We start from the raw sequence: 7,581 nt of genomic DNA on the forward strand, positions 1-7,581 counted from the left end.
AAGGGCCTAAAAAAAAAAAATGCCTGCTACTTGCTGACCCTCATCGAATAGTGACGAAGAGCTGATTTGACGCCTCTGGTTATGTCTTCGCAGAATCACTGGGTGTTGCTGGAAGGACTTTGCCTATTACCTGCCCATAAATTTAATCTGTGAACGCTGACTGGGAATGTACGGGCATGTGGCACGGTACCCAGAAGTCGACCAAGGGGATGCCCATAAAGCTCGCGGCTCGATGGTGCCAAAGGGCCTTAGAATAGGAGGGGCGCTCGAAGGGACTCCCGGGAAAGGCGTCGTAAGATGGGATAAGAAACACCCTCCCATCAACCCCCCCCCCCCCTTCCCCTCTCCGGCTTATGCGTCCGTTGATGGAGTGAATGAGAGGAAAACCAACCTTTGCAATTTTGGGCTTTGATTACGCCTACTGATGACGATGACAGACAGGCAGTAAATGCAGGGGCGTGAAAGTGACCGGCGGCCTACTGTCATCTTCCATCAAGGAGTCAGTACGGTATATCACGGGGAGGAGGAGGAGGAGAAGGAGGAGGAGGGGGAGGGGAGGAGGAAGAGGAGGAAGAGGGGAGAGATAGTACACCACAATAGCCTTCAGTCCATTCCCTCCCCTACTATCTATCCCCTTCTCCTCCCTCCTCCTCCTCCTGCTCCTCCTCCTCTTCTTTTTCCTTTACTCCTGGTCACACTTTTTTTCCCTTAATCTGTTGGGGTGGATGGATAGTGTGGAAGGGAGGGAATGCAGGGTGACTCTCTCTCTCTCTCTCTCTCTCTCTCTCTCCATAAACACGCCAAAAACACAAGAAGGCTCTTAATTAGCAACACTGGAATTATGGGAAGGAGAGGGGGTGGGGGGAGGCAGGGAGGGAATGGAGGGGGGAGGGGGGAGGAAAGGGGGGTCAAGGTACAAGTAGGGGAAGGGAAGGGAAGGAAGGGCATGGGTCAGTATGGCTCCCCCCTCTCTCTCTCTCTCTCTCTCTCTCTCTCTCTCTCTCTCTCTCTCTCTCTCTCTCTCTCTCTCTCTCTCTCTCTCTCTCTCTCTCTCTCTCTCTCAGCAATGGCGGTATGAAGTCTGTGTAGCACCAATGAGAGAGAGAGAGAGAGAGAGAGAGAGAGAGACAGGAAGATGGGAACGGCATCAAACAGTAATGGCGGAATATGAACCGGGAGAGAGAGAGAGAGAGAGAGAGAGAGAGAGAGAGAGAGAGAGAGAGAATTCATGCAGAGGAGGAAGAGGAGAGATGAAGAAGCTTAGTAATAGAAAATAAAAAAAATAATAAAAAAAAGGAGGTGAAGGAAGAGGAGGAAGAGGAGGAGGAGGAGGAAATGAAGGGACGAAGAGTTTTAATTTATTTTTTTCCCTCCCTCCTTCCATCAATCCCTCCTCCTTTCCTCCCACTCTCCCTCCCTCCCACCTGTGTTAATATTATCCCAGGTAATTAAGAAGCTGGGAGAGGCAGGTGAGAGAGGGGCAGGATGCATAAAGTGGAGGGGAGAGAAGGGAGGAAAGGGAGAGTAAGGGAGGGAAGGGAAAGAGGGAGGGAAGAAGGGAGAGAGAGTGAGGAAATTTTGTATTGTTTATTGAGGTAACCTGTGAGAGAGAGAGAGAGAGAGAGAGAGAGAGAGAGAGAGAGAGAGAGAGAGAGAGAGAGAGAGAGAGAGACGTAAAGATCCCATACTTGTCCACTTACCGTCCACCACTTAACACACACACGCACACACACTCGGGTATATCGCTTCTGCACAGTCGAATCTATATGTATTAATACGTCTCTCTCTCTCTCTCTCTCTCTCTCTCTCTCTCTCTCTCTCTCTCACCCCGCGAGGAATTAGTACTGGCGAATAATTGTAATGGGTTTGTGACTGCGCCGTAATGGTAATAGTAATACAACTTGTTTATCTTGCATTAGAGGGAGCGGTGCGTGGTGCTGTTGTTGTTGTTGTTGTGGTGGTGGTGGTGGTGGTGGTGGTGGTGGTGGTGGTGGTGGTGGTGGTGAGATGACTTTTCGTAGTAGTAGTAAGTGAAGTGGTAATATTGCTAATGCCACATGCTTCTACTTCTACTACTATTACTCCTTCTATTACTACTACTGCTGATACTATTGGATATCTCATGTGGTCTATTTTATTGTCCATTTTTTCTCATAACTTTAATTGTAATCTCATTTGTTTTGCTATTTTTTTGCGCATATTCTCTTCGTCAACTTTCTCTTTTTCTCCTTGTTCGTCTTTTGATTTTTTTTTCTTTTTATTGTTATTGTTGTTATCATTATTTTCGGTGCTAAAACGAAACCCATTTTCATCTTTTGCTGCTTCTTCTTTTTCTTCTCTTACTATTGTTGTTATCATTATTTTCGATGCGACTAAATCAAAACCACTACAATTTACGTGCCTTATCTGCTAAGGAACAATATTACCTGCGAGACTTAAATCACCGGCCAATCATTTAACACTTCCCTCTATACTTAGGATTGATTTGGTGGATTGAGTTGCATGCTTATCATAACAGGCGACTCGATCCTATATCAGTACGCAAATAAGTAATATTCAAACCTTTCTAGCGTCAAGTCCCCCCCCCAAAAAAAAAAAAATTATACCAAGAGTTTTAGCAACTGACTCATAGATTATGCATGAAATTAAATTAACACACACACACACACACACACACACACACACACACACACACACACACACACACACACACACACACACACCATAACTAATGCCTAACTAATGTATGTAATTTCTCTCGTTTCAGGTAAAGTACGAGTGCTCACAAACGAACACACACGTGACCGCCTCACCTGTGCACACCTGAGCCGCGTGTGTATGTATGTATGTACGTATATGGCTTACCTGTGCGTTTAATAATTATGTATACATGTGCGCGGAGTGTGTGTGTGTGTGTGTGTGTGTGTGTGTGTGTGTGTGTGTGTGTGTGTGTGTGTGTGTGTTACCTGTGCGTAGGTGTATGTGCGTGCGTAATGCGTGTGTGTGTGTACGTGTGTGTACCCATGAGTAATGTGTACGCCTCCAAATTGAGGATGTGTTTATGTGGGACGGTGAGCTGTAATTCACCGTGGCCGTGTGTGTGTGTGTGTGTGTGTGTGTGTGTGTGTGTGTGTGTGTGTGTGTGTCGCGGGGTGTCACACAGAGTTATCACCTTGGTAATTTATATATTTACCTACCATACCATTTATTACAAGGGCCATTTATAACCTGAGAACCATTACCTACTGCTACTTCTGCAACTACTACTACTACAACTACTACTACTACTACTACTACTACTACTACCACTACTACTACTACAACTACTGATCCTATTTCTGCTTCTATTACCACTTATCGAGACTGTTTTTTTAGTATGGTAAGTATTTAAGTAACAATTGAAGATTTTTACCACAATATTTTTCTTTCATAATATCAGTAGTAGAAATATTAGTAGTAGATGTACAAATGAAAGTAACAGTAGAAAAAGTAGTAGTAGCAGTAGTAGTAGTAGTAGTAGTAGTAGTAGTAGTAGTAGTAGTAGTAGTAACAAGAGGAGGAGGAGGAGGACTAGGTAGAGGACGAAGAGGAGGAAGGAGAAGAGGAGAGATGTGGTGAAGGATGGGGATGGGAACAGTGAAGGGAGGGGAGGGGAGGGGAGAGCACAGGGTTATGGGGAGGAGATGGGGAGGAGGAGGAGCGGCCGGATGCGAGGAAGGGGAGGAGGGGGAGAAGGGGAAGGGAAGGGAAGGGAACGTGGGAACTTCTGGTCTCTTGTTCATTATGTATTGTGTGTGTGTGTGTGTGTGTGTGTGTGTGTGTGTGTGTGTGTGTGTGTGTGTGTGAATGAAAGAGTGACTGAGACGGAGTGAAGGAAGTTAAGACGTTCATGTATGTTTGTATGTATGTTTGTGTGTCTGTATGTGTATATGTATGTGTGTATGTATGTATGGTAATGTGTACGCTGGATGGACTTCTGTCTGTGTGTGTGTATGTGTGTATCGAGAGAGAGAGAGAGAGAGAGAGCGCACGTAGCATAATCTGGTGTTTTTATCTCCCCTGCGATTGGTGTTGCGGTGGTGGTGATGGGGGGAGGGGGGAGGGGGGAGGGTGGTGTTGACGGGGGGGGGGGGAATCGGGGGGAGGAGGGGAGGAGTACCAGAGCACGGATTTAGAAGTGGTGGGTACGAAGGTATGGTGGTGGTAGTAGTCGTAGTAGCAGTAGTAGTAGTAGTAGTAGTAGTAGTAGGTGTTTGGTGTATTCATATATTTTCATTTATTTCACTCCTTTATTCATATTCTTTTCTTACTCCTTCCTTTTCTTCCTAATTCTGAGCTAAAATTATCTCCTTATCATTCCTCTTATCGCCTTTCACACGCACAAAACAGATTCTGAGTAGTAGTAGTAGTAGTAGCAGTAGTTTTGGCGGGTAGACTTTTTATATCCCTTCTTTGTCAGTCATTTTTCCTTCTTTCTCCTTCCTTTCATTCCTATTTCTGTATCATTATTATCCTCTCTTCATTCATTACCCTTTCATCATCATCTCCACACAAAAATATTCTAAAGGGTAGTAGTAGTAGTAGTAGTAGTAGTAGTAGAAGTAATAGTTTTGTGATGTCGATTAATTTTTCCTCTAACTTTCCCTCCTTTGTCAACCATTACTCCTTCGTTCTTCCTTTTCCTCCAATTTCTCAACTACTTTTTATCCCACCTTTCCATTCCCTTCATTATCAGCACACGCAAAAAGTTCCTCTGTGACGCTTGGCAACGCTATCGTCACGGCCCTCTACTGCGCGTCTTGCATTGCTACGCTCCGTTAAAACTCTGCGTACCTGTGATTAGTCTTGTCAGCTCTCAGGCAGGTGATGCACAGGGTAAGGGTTTAACGCTTCCACTCTTCCTTGGTTGATGTGTAGGAATGGCGTGTTAAGGCTGGTAGTTGCTTCCTATTCCTCTTTCTGATTTCTCTCTTTTCCTCCCATCCTCTTTTGCTTCCTTTCTTTTTCATCCTTTCCTGAGTGCCTCTTTCGTTACCTTCCTATTCTTCTTTCCTCCTGTTTTCCTTCTCTACTTTCCTTCATTCGCCCATTCCTTTTAGTCCCCCTTTGCTGAGCTCTTCTATTCTTCCTTCCTCCTTTCGTTCTCCCTTTCATCCTCTCTTTCATGTTTCCTTTTCAGTCTTCCACCTTCCATTTTTCCTACCGCCTTCTTTCTACTTTTCGTCTTTCCTTCCTTTCTTCCTTTATTTAGTCCTATTATTCTTCCTTCAGTTTTCCTTCCATCCTCATATCTTGCTTCCTTCGATCCTAGAGTCCTCTCCTTCACCTCTTTCCATCCATCCTTTTCTTTGTGCTTCTTCTTCCTTCTTCCTTTTCTTAATGTGTTTTCTCCCTTATCATTTCAAGTGTTCCTCCTCAGCATCTTTCATTCACCCTCTCTTCCTCTTATCTCATTTTACGCACATTTCCTCGGAGTGTAATCCTTATCAATGCTTATCTCGTCCCTTATCTACCGACTCTCTCTTTCTCTCTCTCTCCCTCTCGCTCTCTCATTCTCACCTTTTCTACTCACCTGTTTGGCTTCCTCCTCCTCCTCCTCCTTCTGTACTCCAGTAAAAGGAAGAAAACTCGCTATAATTTGTGATTTGAAAAAGCTTAAGAAAAAGACGTATGGCTTCCCTCTAAGTGTTGAGCCTTCTTTGCCCTACTGTTTTCCTTTGCTCTCCCATCTTTGAACTTCCTCGTCTTCATTTTTGTTCTTTTTTTCTTCTTTGACTATTAAGTTTATCATTTGTACTTCCACTCCACTTTATTTTTTTTAATTTTCTCTTTCTCCTCCTCCTCCGTTTTCTTCTTCTTCTTCTTCTTCTTCTTCTTCTTCTTCTTCTCCCTCATCTTCTTTTCATCTGTTACCATGTTTCATTGTTTTAACGTCCATTCCGCTCTTCTTATTCATCATCATCTTCTTCTTCTTCTTCTTCTTCTTCTTCTTCTTCTTCTTCCTCTTCTTCTTCTCCCTCATCTTCTTTTCTTCTGTTACCATGTTTCATTTTTGTAACGTCCACTCCGCTCTTCTTCTCCATCTTCTTCGTCTTCTTCTTCTTCTTCTTCTTCTTCTTATTATTATTATTATTATTATTATTATTAAACACGAATATTGTTTTCTTTCTCTTTTTCCTCCGTTTGGTTCTCTAAAATTAGTAAGTTTTCTTTCTCTTGATGGCATTACGAAGAGGAGGAGGAGGAGGAGGAGGAGGAGGAGGAGGAGGAGAAAGGAAGCTCTTGGCATTCGTTAATCTCGAAAAGGCGTATGACAAAGTTAAGAGAGAGAGAGAGAGAGAGAGAGAGAGAGAGAGAGAGAACTTAAAACGAAGGGGAGTTGGTAGAGGATAAGGAGGAGAAAAGAAGAGGTTAAGGCAAGAATGTGTATTAGAGGAGGAGGAGGAGGAGGAGGAGGAAGAGGAGGAGGAGGAGGAGGAAACAGGGGACCACAAATGTTTCTAAGAGGGTATTTGAGACAGATTTACTCATGCCATCGACTATGCATGGAAGAGGGGCGAGGAGGAGGAGGAGGAGGAGGAGGAGAGGGGAAGCTAAGGGGACGATGAGACAGTAATAAAAGGTGGGGAGGAAGGGGGCGTGGGAGGTTGAGGGGGAGAGGTGACTGACTGACTGGCGAAGGAAGGAAGAAAGGGGAGGAAAAGGGAAGGAAGGGAAGAAGAGGAGAGGGAAATGAGGGAGGGTGGGAAGGGGGAGTTCGTAGGCCAATGGAAGAAGGGGAGAAGGGAGAAGACAGGTGCTTGATATTTCTCCCCTTAAGCAGGGTATAGGAGGAGGAGGAAGAGGAGGAGGAGGAGGGGGAGGAGAGGAAATAAAGTAACCAGAAAAAAATATAAAAAATCTATAAATGCGTTGCAGATTTTTTTTTTTTCTCGTGTTGTCGTCGTTGTCATAGGAGGAGGAGGAGGAGAACGGGGACGAGGTGGAGGAGGAGGAGATGAAGAAATAGCAAAAAAATAAACAAAAAAAGTCAGAGAAATAAAAGCCCGCAGATTTTTTTTTTTTTTTTTTCCGTTGTCGTCCTCGTAAGAATAAGAGGAGGAGGTGGTAGTGGAGGAGGAGGAGGCAGTGGAGATGACCCGGGGGCTTGTGGGACGTGGCCGGACAAGCCCTTTCTGCAAGCCTCACGAAGGACAAAAAGCCAACTGGACTTACCTTTATGCTGGAGACAGGTGACCCCCCCTCCCCCCCCTCCCCTCCCCACCTTCCTAACCCCCCTACCCTTCCCTTTGATTCCCCCTTCCCCCATCACCCCCCTTCCCTTTGACCCCCCTTCCTCCCCATCACCCCCCCTACCTCCCCCTTTCTCACCTCCCCACCTTCCTAACCCCCCTACCCTTCCCTTTGATTCCCCCTTCCCCCATCACCCCCTACCCTTCTCTTTGACCCCCCTTCCTCCCCATCAACCCCCTACCTCCCCCTTTTTCACCTCCCCACCTTCCTGACCCCCCTACCCTTCCCTTTCACCCCCCTTCCTCCCCATCAACCCCCTACCTCCCCTTTCTCACCTCCCCACCTTCC

Source organism: Eriocheir sinensis, chromosome 37, assembly GCF_024679095.1.
Source record: "Eriocheir sinensis breed Jianghai 21 chromosome 37, ASM2467909v1, whole genome shotgun sequence".
NCBI lineage: Eukaryota > Metazoa > Arthropoda > Malacostraca > Decapoda > Varunidae > Eriocheir > Eriocheir sinensis.